Below are 17,155 nucleotides of genomic sequence, written 5' to 3'. Positions count from 1 at the left end.
TTCATCATGACATTCAAAGTGTTCTTGGTGTTCATCTTGACATTCATAGCATTCTTGCATGCATTCATTGTTTTGATCTAAAAATTTCTTGCATTGCATAATTTTCATGATTTTCATAAAAAATTCAAAAATCAAAAAAATATCTTTCCCTTTTTCTCTCATCAAATTCGAAAATTTGAGTTGACTTTTTCAAAAATTTTTAAAAATCAAATTGTTTCTCATGAGTCAAACCAAATTTTCAATTTGAAAATCTTATCTTTTTCAAAATCTTTTTCAAAAATCAAATCTTTTTCAAAATTCTTAGTTATTTTCAAAAATTCCAAAAATAGTTTTCAAAAATCTTTTTCTTATCTTTATATCAAATTTTCGAAAATAACATAATCAATTAATGTTTTGATTCAAAAATTTGAAGTTTGTTACTTACTTGTTAAGAAAGATTCAAACTTTAAGTTCTAGAATCATATCTTGTGATTTCTTGTGAATCAAGTCATTAATTGTGATTTTAAAAATCAAATCTTTTTTCAAAAACTAATTTCTATCATATCTTTTCAAAAATATCTTCTCATCTTATCTTTTTCAAAAATATCTTTTCAAAATATCTTTTCTAACTTCCTAACTTCTTATCTTTTCAAAATTTGTTTCAACTAACTAACTAACTTTTTGTTTGTTTCTTAACTTTTTCAAAACCACCTAACTAACTCTCTCTCTCTCATTTTCGAAAATATCTTCCCTCTTTTTCAAAAATTTCTTTTTAATTAAACTAATTATTTTTATTTTTTATTTTTGATTTCAAAAATTTTCGAAAATTACTAACATTTTTCAAAAACCATTTTCGAAAATCACTAACTCTTTTTCAAAATAATTTTCGAAAATTATCCCTCCCCCATCTCATTCTATTTATTCATTCATATCCTAACATCTCATCTCACCTCTCTTCCATCCTCACAGTTGTGTTTCTTCCATTATATTACATTCTTTGTCTCCCCCTCTTCTTCCACTCACACAGGAATCCCTATACTGTGGTATAAAGGATCTCCATTATTATTATTATTTTTCTGTGCATTCTTCTTTGTCATATGAGCAGGAGCAAGGATAAGAACATTCTTGTGGAAGCAGATCCAGAACCTGAAAGGACTCTGAAGAGAAAATTAAGAGAAGCTAAAATACAACAATCCAGAGATAACCTTTCAGAAATTTTCGAACAGGAAGAGGAGATGGCAGCCGAAAATAATAATAATGTAAGGAAGATGCTTGGTGACTTTACTGCACCTAATTCCAATTTACATGGAAGAAGCATCTCCATTCCTGCCATTGGAGCAAACAACTTTGAGCTGAAACCTCAATTAGTTTCTCTGATGCAGTAGAACTGCAAGTTTCATGGACTTCCATCTGAAGATCCTTTTCAGTTCTTAACTGAATTCTTGCAGATATGTGATACTGTTAAGACTAATGGAGTAGATCCTGAAGTCTAGAGGCTCATGCTTTTCCCTTTTGCTGTAAGAGACAGAGCTAGACTATGGTTGGATTCTCAACCCAAAGACAGCCTGAACTCTTGGGATAAGCTGGTCACGGCTTTCTTAGCCAAGTACTTTCCTCCTCAAAAGCTGAGCAAGCTTAGAGCTGATGTTCAAACCTTCAGACAGAAAGAAGGTGAATCCCTCTATGAAGCTTGGGAAAGATACAAACAGTTGACCAAAAAGTGTCCTTCTGACATGCTTTCAGAATGGACCATCCTGGATATATTCTATGATGGTCTGTCTGAGTTATCTAAGATGTCATTGGATACCTCTGCAGGTGGATCCATTCACCTAAAGAAAACGCCTGCAGAAGCTCAAGAACTCATTGACATGGTTGCTAATAACCAGTTCATGTACACTTCTGAAAGGAATCCTGTGAGTAATGGGACGCCTATGAAGAAGGGAGTTCTTGAGGTTGATACTCTGAATGCCATATTGGCTCAGAATAAAATATTGACTCAGCAAGTCAATATGATCTCTCAGAGTCTGCATGGAATGCAAGCTGCATCCAACAGTACTCAAGAGGCATCTTCTGAAGAAGAAGCTTATGATCCTGAGAACCCTGTAATAGCAGAGGTAAATTACTTAGGTGAACCTTATGGAAACACCTATAACTCAACATGGAGAAATCATTCAAATTTCTCATGGAAGGATCAAAAGCCCCAACAAGGCTTTAATAATGGTGGAAGAAACAGGTTTAGCAATAGCAAGCCTTTTCCGTCATCAACTCAGCAACAGACAGAGAACTCTGAACAAAATGCTTCTAATTTAGCAAATCTAGTCTCTGATCTATCTAAGGCCACTGTAAGTTTCATGAATGAAACAAGGTCTTCCATTAGAAATCTGGAAGCACAAGTGGGCCAGCTGAGTAAAAGGATCACTGAAATCCCTCCTAGTACTCTCCCAAGCAATACAGAAGAGAATCCAAAAGGAGAGTGCAAGGCCATTGACATAAGCGCCATGGCCGAACCTATGAGGAGAGGAGAGGACGTGAATCCCAAGGAGGAAGACCCCCTGGGACGTCTTGTGGTCAATAAGGAGCTTCCCTCTGAAGAACCAAAGGAATTTGAGACTCATCTAGAGACCATAGAGATTCCATTGAACCTCCTTATGCCCTTCATGAGCTCTGATGAGTATTCCTCTTCTGAAGAGAATGAGGATATTACTGAAGAGCAAACTGCCAAGTTTCTTGGTGCAATCATGAAGCTGAATGCCAAATTATTTGGCATTGATACTGGGAAGTTGAACCTCCCTTGTTCATCAATGAACTAAGTGATCTGGATCAACTGATATTGCCTCAGAAGAGACAGGATCCTGGAAAGTTCATAATACCCTGCACCATAGGCACCATGATCTTTAAAGCTCTGTGTGACCTTGGTTCAGGAATAAACCTCATGCCCCTCTCTGTAATAGAGAAACTGGGAATCTATGAGGTGCAAGCTGCTAAAATCTCATTAGAGATGGCAGACAGTTCAAGAAAACAGGCTTATGGACAAGTGGAGGACGTGTTAGTAAAGGTTGAAGGCCTTTACATCCCTGCTGATTTCATAGTCCTGGATACTGGAATGGAAGAGGATGAATCCATCATCCTAGGAAGACCTTTCCTGGCCACAGCAAGAGCTGTGATTGATGTTAACAGAGGTGAAATAGTCCTTCAATGGAATGAGGACTCCCTTGTGTTTAAAACTCAAGGATCTCCCTCTGTAACCATGGAGAGGAAGCAGAAAAAGCTACTCTCAAAGCAGAGTCAACCAGAGCCCCCACAGTCAAACTCTAAGTTTGGTGTTGGGAGGCCACAACCAAACTCTAACTTTGGTGTTGAACTCCCATATCCAAACTTTAAGTTTGGTGTTGGAGAGTCTCAACAAAGCTCTGCACATCTGTGAGGCTCCATGAGAGCCCACTGTCAAGCTATTGACATTAAAGAAGCGCTTGTTGGGAGGCAACCCAATGTTTATTTATCTAACTATATTTTTCTTAGTTATATGTCTTTATAGGTTCATGATCATGTGGAGTCACAAAATAAACAAAAAAATTGAAAACGAAATCAAAAACAGCAGAAGAAAAATCACACCCTGGAGTAGTATCTGTCTGGCGTTCAGCGCCAGAACAGAGCATGGTTCTGGTGCTGAACGCCCAAAATGGGCAGCTTCTGGGCGCTGAACGCCAGAACAAGCATGGTTCTAGCGTTCAACGCCAGAAATGGCACACAAATGGGCGTTGAACGCCCAAAATGGCCACCAACCTGGCGCTGAACGCCCAGAGTTGGGTACAAAGGAATTTTTACATGCCTAATGGGTGCAGGGATGTAAATCCTTGAACACCTCAGGATCTGTGAACCCCACAGGATCCACTCAGGACCTGTGGACCCCACAGGACCCCACCTACTTCCACTCACTTCTCCTCACCACTTTCTTTCACACAACCCAATAAACACTCTTCCCCAAAAACCCTTCATCAATCACCTCAAACTCTCTTTCCCATCACCTCTTCACCACTCACATCCATCCACTCTTCCCCATAAACCTACCTCATAAACTCCACCTACCTTCAAAATTCAAAACCAATTTCCCACCCAAACCCACCCATATGGCCGAAACCTAACCCCCCTCCCTTCCCTATATAAAGCCCTCCATTCTTCATCAAATTCACACAACACACCCCTCTACACTCCTCTTGGCCAAACCACATCTCCCTCTCCCTCTCCATATTTCTTCTTCTTCTTCTTCTATTCTTTTGTTTATTGCTCGAGGGCGAGCAATATTCTAAGTTTGGTGTGGTAAAAGCATAAGCTTTTTGTTTTTCCATTACCATTGATGGCACCCAAGACCGGAGAATCCTCTAGAAGAGGGAAAGGGAAGACAAAAGCTTCCACATCCGAGTCATGGGAGATGGAAATATTCATCTCCAAAGTCCATCAAGACCACTTCTATGATGTTGTGGCCAAGAAGAAGGTGATCCCTGAGGTCCCTTTCAAACTCAAAAGAAATGAGTATCCGGAGATCCGACATGAAATTCAAAGAAGAGGTTGGAAGTTCTAACAAATCCCATCCAACAAGTTGGCATCCTAATGGTTCAAGAATTCTATGCTAATGCATGGATCACCAAGAACCATGATCAAAGTAAGAACCCGGATCCAAAGAACTATGTTACAATGGTTCGGGGAAAATACTTAGATTTTAGTCCGGAGAATGTAAGGTTGGCGTTCAACTTGCCATACATGGAAGAGAACGCACGCCCCTACACAAGGAGAGTCAACTTTGATCAAAGGTTGGACCAAGTCCTTATGGACATATGTGTAGAAGGAGCTCAATGGAAGATTGACTCCAAAGGCAAGCCGATTCAACTAAGAAGATTGGACCTCAAGCCCATAGCTAGAGGATGGTTGGAGTTCATTCAATGCTCAATCATTCCCACTAGCAACCGGTCTGAAGTTACTATAGACCGGGCCATCATGATCCATAGCATCATGATTGGAGAAGAGGTGGAATTTCATGAGATTATACCTCAAGAACTCTACAAGGTGGCTGACAAGTCCTCCACTATGGCAAGGTTAGCCTTTCCTCACCTCATTTGCCACCTATGTAATTCAGCTGGGATTGACATAGAGGAGGATATCCTCATTAAAGAGGACAAGCCCATCACTAAGAAAAAGATGGAGCAAGCAAGAGAGCCCAGTCATGGAGCTCAAGAGGCGCAAGAAGCTCATTACCATGAGATTCCGGAGATGCCTCAAATGCACTTTCCTCCACAAAACTATTGGGAGCAAATCAACACCTCCCTAGAAGAATTGAGTTCCAATATGGGACAACTAAGGGTGGAACATCAAGAGCACTCCATCATGCTTCATGAAATAAGAGAAGATCAAAAAGCAATGAGGGAGGAGCAACAAAGACAAGGAAGAGACATAGAAGAGCTCAAGGACATCATTGGTTCCTCAAGAAGGAAACGCCACCATCACTAAGGTGGATTCATTCCTTGTTCTTCTTTCTTCTGTTTTTCGTTTTCTATGTTATGTGCTTATCTATGTTTGTGTCTTCATTACATGATCATTAGTAGTTAGTAACTTTGTCTTAAAGTTATGAATGTCCTATGAATCCATCACCTCTCTTAAATGAAAAATGTTTTAATTCAAAAGAACAAGAAGTACATGAGTTTCGAATTTATCCTTGAACTTAGCTTAATTATATTGATGTGGTGACAATGCTTCTTGTTTTCTGAATGTATGCTTGAACAGTGCATATGTCTTTTGAAGTTGTTGTTTAAGAATGTTAAATATGTTGGCTCTTGAAAGAATGATGACTAGGAGACATGTTATTTGATAATCTGAAAAATCATAAAAAATGATTCTTGAAGCAAGAAAAAGTAGCAAAAAAACAAAGCTTGCAGAAAAAAAAATAGGCGAAAAAAAAAATATAGAAGATAAAAAAAAGAAAAAGAAAGCAGAAAAAGCCAATAACCCTTAAAACCAAAAGGCAAGGGCAAATAAAAAGGATCCCAAGGCTTTGAGCATCAGTGGATAGGAGGGCTTAAAGGAATAAAATCCTGGTCTAAGCGGCTAAACCAAGCTGTCCCTAACCATGTGCTTGTGGCGTGTAGGTGTCAAGTGAAAACTTGAGACTGAGCGGTTAAAGTCAAGGTCCAAAGCAAAAAAAAAAAAGAGTGTGCTTAAGAACCCTGGACACCTCTAATTGGGGACTTTAGCAAAGCTGAGTCACAATCTGAAAAGGTTCACCCAATTATGTGTCTGTGGCATTTATGTATCCGGTGGTAATACTGAAAAACAAAGTGCTTAGGGCCACGGCCAAGACTCATAAAATAGCTGTGTTCAAGAATCATCATACTGAACTAGGAGAGTCAATAACACTATTCGAAATCTGAAGTTCCTATAGATGCCAATCATTCTGAACTTCAATGGATAAAGTGAGATGCCAAAACTATTCAAGAGGCAAAAAGCTATAAGTCCCGCTCATATGATTGAAGCTCTGTTTCATTGATAGTTTGGAATTTATAGTATATCCTCTTCTTTTTATCCTATTTGATTTTCAGTTGCTTGGGGACAAGCAACAATTTAAGTTTGGTGTTGTGATGAGCGGATAATTTATACGCTTTTTGGCATTGTTTTTAGTATGTTTTTAGTAGGATCTAGTCACTTTTAGGGATGTTTTCATTAGTTTTTATGTTAAATTCACATTTCTGGACTTTACTATGAGTTTGTGTGTTTTTCTGTGATTTCAGGTATTTTCTAGCTGAAATTGAGGGACTTGAGCAGAAATCAGATTCAGAGGTTGAAGAAGGACTGCTGATGCTGTTGGATTCTGACCTCCCTGCACTCAAAGTGGATTTTCTGGAGCTACAGAACTCGAAATGGCGCGCTTCCAATTGCGTTGGAAAGTAGACATCCAGGGCTTTCCAGAAATATATAATAGTCCATACTTTGGCCAAGAATAGACGACGTAAACTGGCGTTCAACGCCAGCTTTCTACCCAAATCTGGCATCCAACGCCAGAAAAGGAGCCAAAACCAGAGTTGAACGCCCAAACTGGCACAAAATCTGGCGTTCAACTCCAAGAAGGACCTCTACACGTGTAACACTCAAGCCCAGCCCAAGCACACACCAAGTGGGCCCCGGAAGTGGATTTATGCATCAATTACTTACTCATGTAAACCCTAGTGACTAGTTTATTATAAATAGGACCTTTTACTATTGTATTAGGCATCTTTGGTCTCAGTTGTAATCCATTGTTCATCTTAGGAGACTATTGATCACGTTTTAGGGGGCTGGCCATCTCGGCCATGCCTAGACCTTTCACTTGTGTATTTTCAACGGTAGAGTTTCTACACTCCATAGATTAAGGTGTGGAGCTCTGCTGTTCCTCAAAGATTAATGCAAAGTACTACTGTTTTCTATTCAATTCATCTTATTTCACTTCTAAGATATCCATTCGCACCCAAGAACGTGATGAAGGTGATGATTATGTGTGACGCTCATCATCCTTCTCCCTTATGAACGTGTGTCTGACAAACACTTCTGTTCTACATGAAATAAGCTAGAATGAGTATCTCTTAGATCTCTTAACCAGAATCTTCGTGGCATAAGCTAGAATGATGGCAGCATTCAAGAGAATCCGGAAGGTCTAAACCTTGTCTGTGGTATTCCGAGTAGGATTCAATGATTGAATGACTGTGACGAGCTCCAAACTCGCGATTGCAGGGCGTTAGTGACAGACGCAAAAGGATAGTAAATCCTATTCCAGCATGATCGAGAACCGACAGATGAATAGCCGTGCCGTGACAGGGTGCGTAAGCATATTATTCACTGAGAGGATAAGATGAAGCCATTGACAAGGGTGATGCCTCCAGACGATTAGCCGTGCCGTGACAGGGCATTGGATCATTTTCCCGTGAGATGACCGAAAGTAGCCATTGACAGTGGTGATGTATCACATAAAGCCAGCCATGGAAAGGAATGAGACTGATTGGATAAAGATAGCAGGAAAGCAGAGGTTCAGAGGAACGAAAAGCATCTCCATTCGCTTATCTGAAATTCCTACCAATGATTTACATAAGTATCTCTATCCCTATTCTATTATTTATTGTTCGAAAACTCCATGATTATTTTATATCCGCCTGACTGAGATTTGCAAGGTGACCATAGCTTGCTTCATACCAACAATCTCCGTGGGATTCGACCCTTACTCACGTAAGGTATTACTTGGACGACCCAGTGCACTTGCTGGTTAGTTGTATCGAAGTTGTGACAAATTATGAATGTGTAATCACGATTACACGTACCAAGTTTCTCACGTGCCAGGAATAGTTTGCGCCTGGACGTCACAATTTCGTGCACCAAAGAGGCTGAAGATCAATGAGATAACGCCCACAGATGTAGTCATCAGGCTGGCAGACAAAACTCAAAAACAAGCAATAGAAGTGGTGGAAAATGTGTTGGTAAAGGTTGGGAAATACTTTTTTCCCATAGACTTCGTCATTCTAGATATGGAAGAGAGTCACACTCACCCAATCATATTGGGAAGACCATTCCTAGCTACAGCCAAAGCACTCATAGATGTGGAGCGAGGGGAGATAATATTGAGGATCCATGATGAACGACTCAGCTTTAATGTCTTCAAACTCTCACAAGAATCAGACCAAGAGAACAAAGAACCTAGCAAAAATCATAATGAGATGCTGACAGAGGAAGCAAGCACTGAAGCACAACCAGCCCATCTGGGAAAGCCCTAGGTTGATGAACAAGGAAATAAGCAGTTGTCACAGCTCAAGGAAAAGCTGGAGGAACCTAAACCACCAGAGACATGTGAAGACAACAACAAAATTCCCTTAGAAGAAGAAGTCACAAAGAGCAAGGCAACATCAAAAGGGACAAAGAAGAAGGTACTAAGGGGGTGGAGGAACAAGAAGATCCCTACAGAGGACTTCTCTCCAGGGGATAAAGTGATCTCAGCTTACTTCCCAGATATCCCCCCTAATCTCTCCACTGTACCATCTCAGTTACCTAAGGTCTTCACTATCAACAGAGTTCTCTCCTTGGAACATGTAGAGATCATTGATACAACCAATGGATATAAGTCCACAGCAAGAGGGGAGGACTTGAAGCATTATCAACCTCCCTGATGAAGGAGAAATGTCAAGCTAGTGACGCTAAAGAAGCGCTTCATGGGAGGCAACCCATGCTTTATATGCTTTTAATAGTGAATAAGTCAATATTCATGAATTCCAACCCAAACTCGACAAACAGTTGGTGAAATCCTTCTTATGCAGTATATAGTGAAGAACAAGTTTGGTGTTCAAAGCATGCCAAAAAAGCATGGATGCAACTCAGAGCATGCTAGTCTTGGAGTTTTGAACAAAACTTTTCATCATAGTGCTCCAAACTAAGTTTGGTGTCACCCCATGGTGCCACCAATGTGCGTATAAGGATACACAGTTAGTTAGTTAGTTGGAGTTCATGAATAAACAAAATCTTTTCTTCTTTTTATTATTCTATCCGTGAAGTTTAAATTGTTTTTTTTATATTAATTCTTACTTTTCTTATTTTATCTTTATAGGAAAAAGGAGAGGAGCATTGAAGGAGATTGATTGGACAATGAAATGAGGAAGGTTCGGCCACTTCATGAAGAGGGACCACACACTTGTTCCCAAAAGGGAACGCATTGGAAAATGTTGCCATGCATCATGGAAAAGAATGGGACCCTTGAAGACCGAGTAATCCCCATCATAAAGTGATGATCCTTGTCCTCTCTACATGCACAACCCCAACCGTCCATCAAGTAACCACTCCATCAATCCACACCCTCCATTCACTCACAACCTCTCTATATAAGTGATCCTTGTTCCTTCGTACCCTAGCTTCACACTCCACACCCACTCTTCACACTTATCCATTTCGGAGCAAAGCATTTCCTAACCCATTAAAAACATTCTCCCTCACTCCCTTCATTGCACTCAACCCTAAACAACCGAAAGTCTCCACACCCTTGCCAACTTCACACATTAACCCTCATTCATGGCATCTTCGAGCTCTAAAAGAAGAAAGGGAAAGGAACCTATGGAGCAACACCCGTATGATGAAAAGAGATTTAAAATCTTGCATCATGCATTGCAACACGGGTGGATGGTGGATAAGGAGATCATTTATGAGCTGGGATTTCAAGTTAAGAAAACTGAGTGCCCCGAAATCACAAAGAAGGTAGAAAAGAGAAGATGGGAGCTCCTCACTGATCTGGTCATTAAGGTGAATGCAAATCTTGTAAGAGAATTTCATGCAAATGCGGTCCGATATGATAAGGCTGACAAGTCGTATACAAGCTTTGTGAGAGGAAAGATTGTGGATTTCGGTCCCATGAGTGTTATAAGGGCATTAAAGCTATGGTCCATACCATTTGAAGAAGAGAGTTATCATTCAAGAATGGACAACAACCCCAATCATGACCAGATTGTGCAAGACATTTGTGTACAAGAGGGAATTCCAATAAAAGAAGATGAGGACCCCGTGTTGATAAAAGAGGGAATTCCAATAACCGTTCGACGAATGCATGCTACCGCATCTCCCCTGCCTCCACGGAAGCAAAGGAAGAGGCCAGCCCCTCAAGTAGTAGAAGGACAAGTCTTAGAAGGGCAAGCACCAGTCACCTTGGATATGCACCAACTGCAGGAAGCTATTGATGGCCTATCTCGACAATATTTGGAAAGCCAAGGAGCACAGAAAGAGCTTCAACTACAGATGATGGGGCAGCAAGAGGAATCACTCTCAAGATGGATGACTCAACAAGGGGAGTGGCAAAAGCAAATGATGGAGCAACAACTGAGTCAAGGACAACAATAGGGTGAAACATTCCACGGGATGGAACAGAGGCAAAATGAACAACAAGAATCCATCCAGAGGCTAATCAATATCCAAGCACATCAAGGTGCATACATACATGAGATGCATCAAAGACAAATAGAACAGGCAGAACTACTGGACGAGCAAAGGGCATTTGCAGAAGGAGTTTACCTGAGCGAGACTGGCATCATATAAACACTCAAGGCAGGCTCGGTTACTTAGTAGGACAGCTACCTATATTGCATCCAGGAATTACAAGGTACGAAGAAATGAGGGATGAATTAGCACGAGAAGAAAGACAAAAGGTGGAAGAGAGTCATGAATCAGTAAGGAAGGCACTTGAGGATTGGAAGCAAGCAAGATTGGCACGGATGCGAGGAAATGCAAGAGGACACAAAGAGGACAAACAAGGAAGAGAGCATGGGCAACCACACGAGTAAAAGGTGGTGGAGTTCCTTCTTTGGTCCATCTTTCTCTATGCTTTAAATAAGGAAGATCACGTATGAAATAGAACTTGCTTCCATGTTAGTTTGAACTTTTTTATTTTGCCTTTTAAGCTTTTTGTTGAATAAGTCTACGATTGCTAGTCTTTATGTCACTGCATCCTTACTTTGCTTACTTGTATGCTTGTCCCTTTAAATCAAATGAAAAAGAGAATGAGTTTTTACAAAAGACCAGAGAGGAGTTCACACTATGGAGTAAGTTCATGAGTTTATGGTATAGTCATAAGATAGCTAAGTTGGTTCAACCACCAGGTGGGAGGACAACTATCTGTCATGAATACTATGCTTGAGACACACCCCATGAGACTAGCTAAATAAGAAGATCCTAATAAGAAAAAGGGAAAGAACAATAAAGGTTGAAAAATAAAAGAAAAAGAGTAAGCAATAAGGCTAGGCACCAATGGTTTTAATCTTGAGGCATGTGTCTGTGGTGCTCCTGTGTGAGGGATCTACTTGGATGAATAAGCTCTTAGGGGTGCCTTATCACTTGGTAACTTGGGTTAACTAACTCGGGATTATCAGCTGAAAGTCCACTATCAAGAGTAACCTTCACTACAGAGCATTTAGTAACCCAAAGAGGTGCTGGACACCAAGGTCTCAAGAAAAGAAAATAAATAAACTATATGCCTGTGGTGTGTATGTATGGGGGAAAGAGACTTGAGGGAGTAAGTCCGTAGGGGTGTCTTAACACCTAGCACCTTGAACCAACTGGTTCGTGAGTGTTGGCTGAAAGCTTATCTTAAAGAGTCGCCCCCTTACAGAGCACTTAGCCTAAGAACACAAATAAGCCCTGAAATAACAATAAAAGGATCAATGAATAAAATTCTCATGGGATGCAATCACAGTGAGTATTCTAGGACATGATAAAGGTCTGAAAGCCAGTAAAGGAATGAATCTAAGTTGCTATGCATGAAACCACCATAAAACCAGGGACATGACCTCCACAAGAATGACTCATTTCTCTTGGCATTCCATTCATCGTTCTCTTGTTCCAGTACTTGCTTAGGGACAAGCAAGCTTTAAGTTTGGTGTTGTGATGCCAGGGCATTTTGGCCAGTTTCACTGACCTTTTCTTTACTGTTTTTAGGGTAGTTTCATGCATTTCCTTAGAAAATAAGCTAGTTTTGGGTAGATATTCACTTACATCTTGATTCAAGCATACATTGTGCACTTTACATGATTTCATGAGAATTTTGCATGAATTTAATGACAAATTGGATGTTGTACTTCCCATGACTTGGACTAGAACTTTGATGCACTCTATTGCTTGATTTCAGGACAAAGGAAGCAAGGAAGAACCACGTTAGCAGCCACGTTAATCTAATCAACGTAACTCCTAACGTGGAATGGGAGTAACTTGCAAAGTTAATGAGAAAAGTAATCGCCAATAACGCTCTCGAAGCCATCATTGCCCACGTTAAAAGTCACGTTAACTAAGTTAACGTGAACTCTAACGTGGAGGAAAGGAAATGGAGCCAACGTTAGTGACACTTACCTTTGTCACTAACGTTGGACCAAGCTCATAAGTAGCCACGTTAGTTGCCACGTTAACTTAGTTAACGTGGCCTCTAACGTTAAGAAGTAAAGGGCAAGCCAACGTTAGTGACATTCAACTTTGTCACTAACGTTGGCCAAGTCACAATAAGCCACGTTAACTCCCACGTTAACCTAGTTAACGTGAAAGCTAACGTGAAGAAAGTAGGTGATCGACAACGTTAGTGACACCAAACATTGTCACTAACGTTGGGATTAACCCACACAAGCCCCAATAAGCCACGTTAACTCCCACGTTAACCTAGTTAACGTGGAAGCTAACGTGAAGAAGGAAGGTGATCGCCAACGTTAGTGACACCTAACATTGTCACTAACGTTGGAAGGAGCCCACACAAGCCACAATGAGCCATGTTAACTTAGTTAACGTGGAAGCTAACGTAGATAAAGGAATGATGAGCCAACGTTAGTGACACTCAACTTTGTCACTAACGTTGGAGATGGCTAGCATGGCCACGTTAGAAGCCACGTTAACCTAGTTAACGTGGACTCTAACGTGAGAAATAGGGGCACATTGGAACGTTAGTGACAAAGGTAAGTGTCACTAACGTTCTCAAAGGTTGGCAAGCCTACGTTAAAAGAGCCACGTTAACTAAGTTAACGTGGACTCTAACGCAGGAAAGGGGGAGACTTCTCAACGTTATTGGGAAAGGTAAATCCCAATAACGTGTGCGAAGGACAAAGAGGCAATGTTAGTAGCAACGTTTGTGCCACTAACGTTGGAGTTAACGTGGCTCTTACTTTGGTGAGGAACGTTAGTGAAAAAGGTGATTGTCACTAACGTTCTCGAACCCACATTTCCACTTAAACGTTAACACCACTAATGTCCTGAGCTAAAGTCTCTGCCCACTTTACACTTTCTCTCTGCAAGTAAAACTAAGCCCAATGAAGAAGATAACTGCTTCAAACTCAAGATCCAAAGGCCCATACCCAAGACTTGAAGAGCCAACTAGAAGATCAGAAGAGTAGTATATATAGGAGTAGCTTTGAATTAAAATGGGAGTTGGGAAATTATAGGGAGCCTCTTGGCATAGAACTACTCTCTGTATTTTACTTTCTCTGCACTTCTAGTTTCATCATGTATTCTCCATCTTCGTTTTCATTTTCCAGAGCTATGAACAACTAAATCCCTTTCATTGGGTTAGGGAGCTCTGTTGTAATTTGATGGATCAATACTAGTTTTCATATTCTTCTTCTATCTTTTCTCTTGATTTTACTTGAAAGCTTTCGATCTTCATCCAATTGGGTAGTTATCTTTGAAAAGAAGCTATTCAAACTTGGATCTCTTCTGAACCTTGAAAGAGGAATCAAGAGATCATGCTAGAAATGCTTTCTCATGCTGGACCAAATTGGGTTTGGATGGATATGTGACTATAATCCTCTCAACACCTAATTTGGGAAATGCATGTGGTATAATCAGTGACCATACTTCATCTCTTCTCATGAGCAATTGACCAAGGAATTGGCTATTGATCAAGATTTGTGAGATTGAATTACAAGGAATTGTAATTCGATCACTTAAGATTGCCAAGGAGATCAATAAGTGCATTGATTAAGGAAGAGATGAAAATGAAATTGATCCAGAGAATGCAACATCTCCTGAGCCCAATGAACTCCCCATTTCTGATCTTACCCATTCTTTTTAATTTCTGTCATTTACTTTTATGAGCAATTACCCCATTCCCATTTAAGATTCTGCAATTTACTTTCCGTCATCTACATTCAGCTCTTTATTTCTAGTATTTACTTTTCTGTTATTTACTTTCCCGCCATTTAATTTTTTGCAATTTTCAACCCAAATTCTGATTCGCTCAACGAGAACATTCCTCTAATTAAAGTTGCTTGATCAATCAATCCCTGTGGGATTCGACCTCACTCTATTGTGAGTTTTTACTTGACGATAAATTCGGTACACTTGCCGAAGGAAATTTGTTATGAGACAAGTTTTTCGTGCATCACGTACCCCCTTGCTCATCTTTGAGTGCACCGGGGACGGTGCAAACTTTTAAGTGTGGGGAGGTCATCCGATCGGTCGGCGATTTTGGGTGACAAGTTTCTAATCTCAACACTTTTTCATTTCATTTTAGGTCTTTTAGGATTTTTACTTGCTTTTTCTTATTTTCGCATATATATACACAGTAAGCTTAGTCAAAATAATGAGATTTTTCAAGAATTCTATCTATAGGGCACCTCAATTGATTTGAGTGAAAACTTTTCATTGAACTTGCTTGCATTATATATATATTGTGGAATATGATTTTTGAGCTAAGAACACAAGCATGTGAGATTTGAGCCTAATTGTGTGGTTACATCATATAACCATTTATTTTCCTTCGTGTGTGCATTATTCTCTTTCTATGATTGTGATCTTTGATTTGTTTGATTCTTTATGTCCATTATTTTGTGTATTCATGCATTTATATAATTGAGGCCATTATTTCATTTAGCTCAGTTACCCAAATAGTCTACCTTTTATCAACCTTTGTTAGCCAACTTTGAGCCTACGATTAACCCACTTTGTTCTTTAATTTAGCACATTACAAGCCTTAAAGCGAAAAAACAATAAAATTCCTAATTTGGATCTTTGATTGGCTTAGGCTAGTGTGTGTGTGTAACATTCAAGTGTGGGAAAACTTGGGACATTGGGTGAATAAAAGGGTAGTTTTGTATTTTTATTGTAAATATTAGGAATTGGATACATGCTCATGTGTTAATTAAAATGTATAAACCTTATGCATTGATGTTCTTGTATATAGTTTGAAAGAAAGAAAAAAAATGAAAAAAACAATAGAAAAAGGAAAAGAAACAAAAATAAAGAAAAGAAAAAGAAAAAAAATAAGAAAAAGAAAAAAATAGAAAAAGAAAGAAATAAAAGGGGACAAAATGCCCCAAAGCAAAGTAAAGCTCAATAAGAATCAATGCATAAGTGTTGTGAAATGGAAAGAAGATGCATGAGTATGTTAAAAAGTGAAAAATGGGTAGTTAGGTTAGCTTTGAATTGTATAGGATGTCATAGGCTAGGTGGGAAGTCTAAGCTTATCAAAGATTCAAATTTCAAGCTCATTTAACCAAATATGCATCCTACCCCCATTACAACCTAAGAGAAAAACCTCATGATAATTGTATGCATGCATAAAATAAATGTTGATTGTTAGAAGAAAAACAAATCTTGGAAAGCATGATTAGAGGAGAATTGAGTGAATCAACCCTAAACACTTGAGCGAATAGAGTGCAAACATTACCGGTGAGGGTTCGATTGCTCAATTACATGTTTTCCACCTATGATCATCACTCCTCATGCAAGTTTGTAAAAATATTTAATAGCTCAATTCAATTGTGGTTTGGCATGGTTGTTAATACCCTTAGCCCTTGTGCATATATGTATTCTTGGGAATTGATTTATTTTGACCAAGCAATTGCATTCATGTAGATAGTTGCATATAGGTAGTTTGCATTTAAATTAGTTTACATTGAATAAATGTTGATACCCTTTGTCCTTTCTTGGTTTAAGCATGAGGACATGCTTGGTTTAAGTGTGGGGAGGTTGATAAACCCCATTTGTAGGGTTTATCTTGTACTTAATTTAGGAGATTTTATGACCTTTTAACCACATTTATTCAATGAAATAGCATGGTTTCATGATTGTCTCCTAATTTGTGCTTAAGTGTGAAAATATGCTTTTTAGGCCCTTAATTGTTTAATCTTGATTTAAATTGGATTCCATTAGATGCCTTGATATGTTTGCTAAGTGATTTTAGGTTTAGGAGGCAAAGATTGGATCAAGGGAATGAAGGAAAAGCATGAAAAAAATGGAGAACTCATGAAGAAATGAAGGAATCGCAAAAGCTGTCAAGCCGACCTCTTCACACTTAATCAACCATAACATGAACTACAGAGGTCCAAATGATGCGGTTCCAGTTGCGTTGGAAAGATAACATCCGGGGCTTCAAAATAATATAAAATTTGCCATACTTGCATCGCGCATAGGGGCGCACACATGCACAGTACGCGTACGCGCCGATGGTTGCACATGATTCACTTAGTGCAACTCGTGGCCAGTGATTTTTGAAGCCTTGTGGGCCCAATCCAACTCATTTCTGATACTATTTAACCCAAGAATTGAAGAGGGATGACACACATTACACACATTAGTTTAGTTTAGGTTAGTTTTGGAGGGAAATTTAGAGAGAGAAGCTATCACTTCTCTCGCTTCTCACTTCTCTCTAGGATTAGGATTA

The 17,155-nt window shown here is 39.5% G+C and overlaps 1 non-coding gene across 1 annotated transcript; it reads right to left on the bottom strand.

Annotated features, from left to right (window-relative positions):
• Nucleotides 1-1,610: 1,610 nt before the first annotated feature.
• Nucleotides 1,611-1,718, bottom strand: LOC148555722 (small nucleolar RNA R71). The gene has a single exon (XR_015887313.1). It is a non-coding gene; the product is annotated as a small nucleolar RNA R71 (small nucleolar RNA).
• Nucleotides 1,719-17,155: the final 15,437 nt, after the last annotated feature.

This window comes from Arachis ipaensis, chromosome B6 (genome assembly GCF_059453495.1).
Source record: "Arachis ipaensis isolate K30076 ecotype BB chromosome B6, ASM5945349v1, whole genome shotgun sequence".
NCBI classification, from domain to species: Eukaryota; Viridiplantae; Streptophyta; class Magnoliopsida; order Fabales; family Fabaceae; genus Arachis; species Arachis ipaensis.
This window is presented reverse-complemented; position numbering and strand designations above follow the sequence as displayed.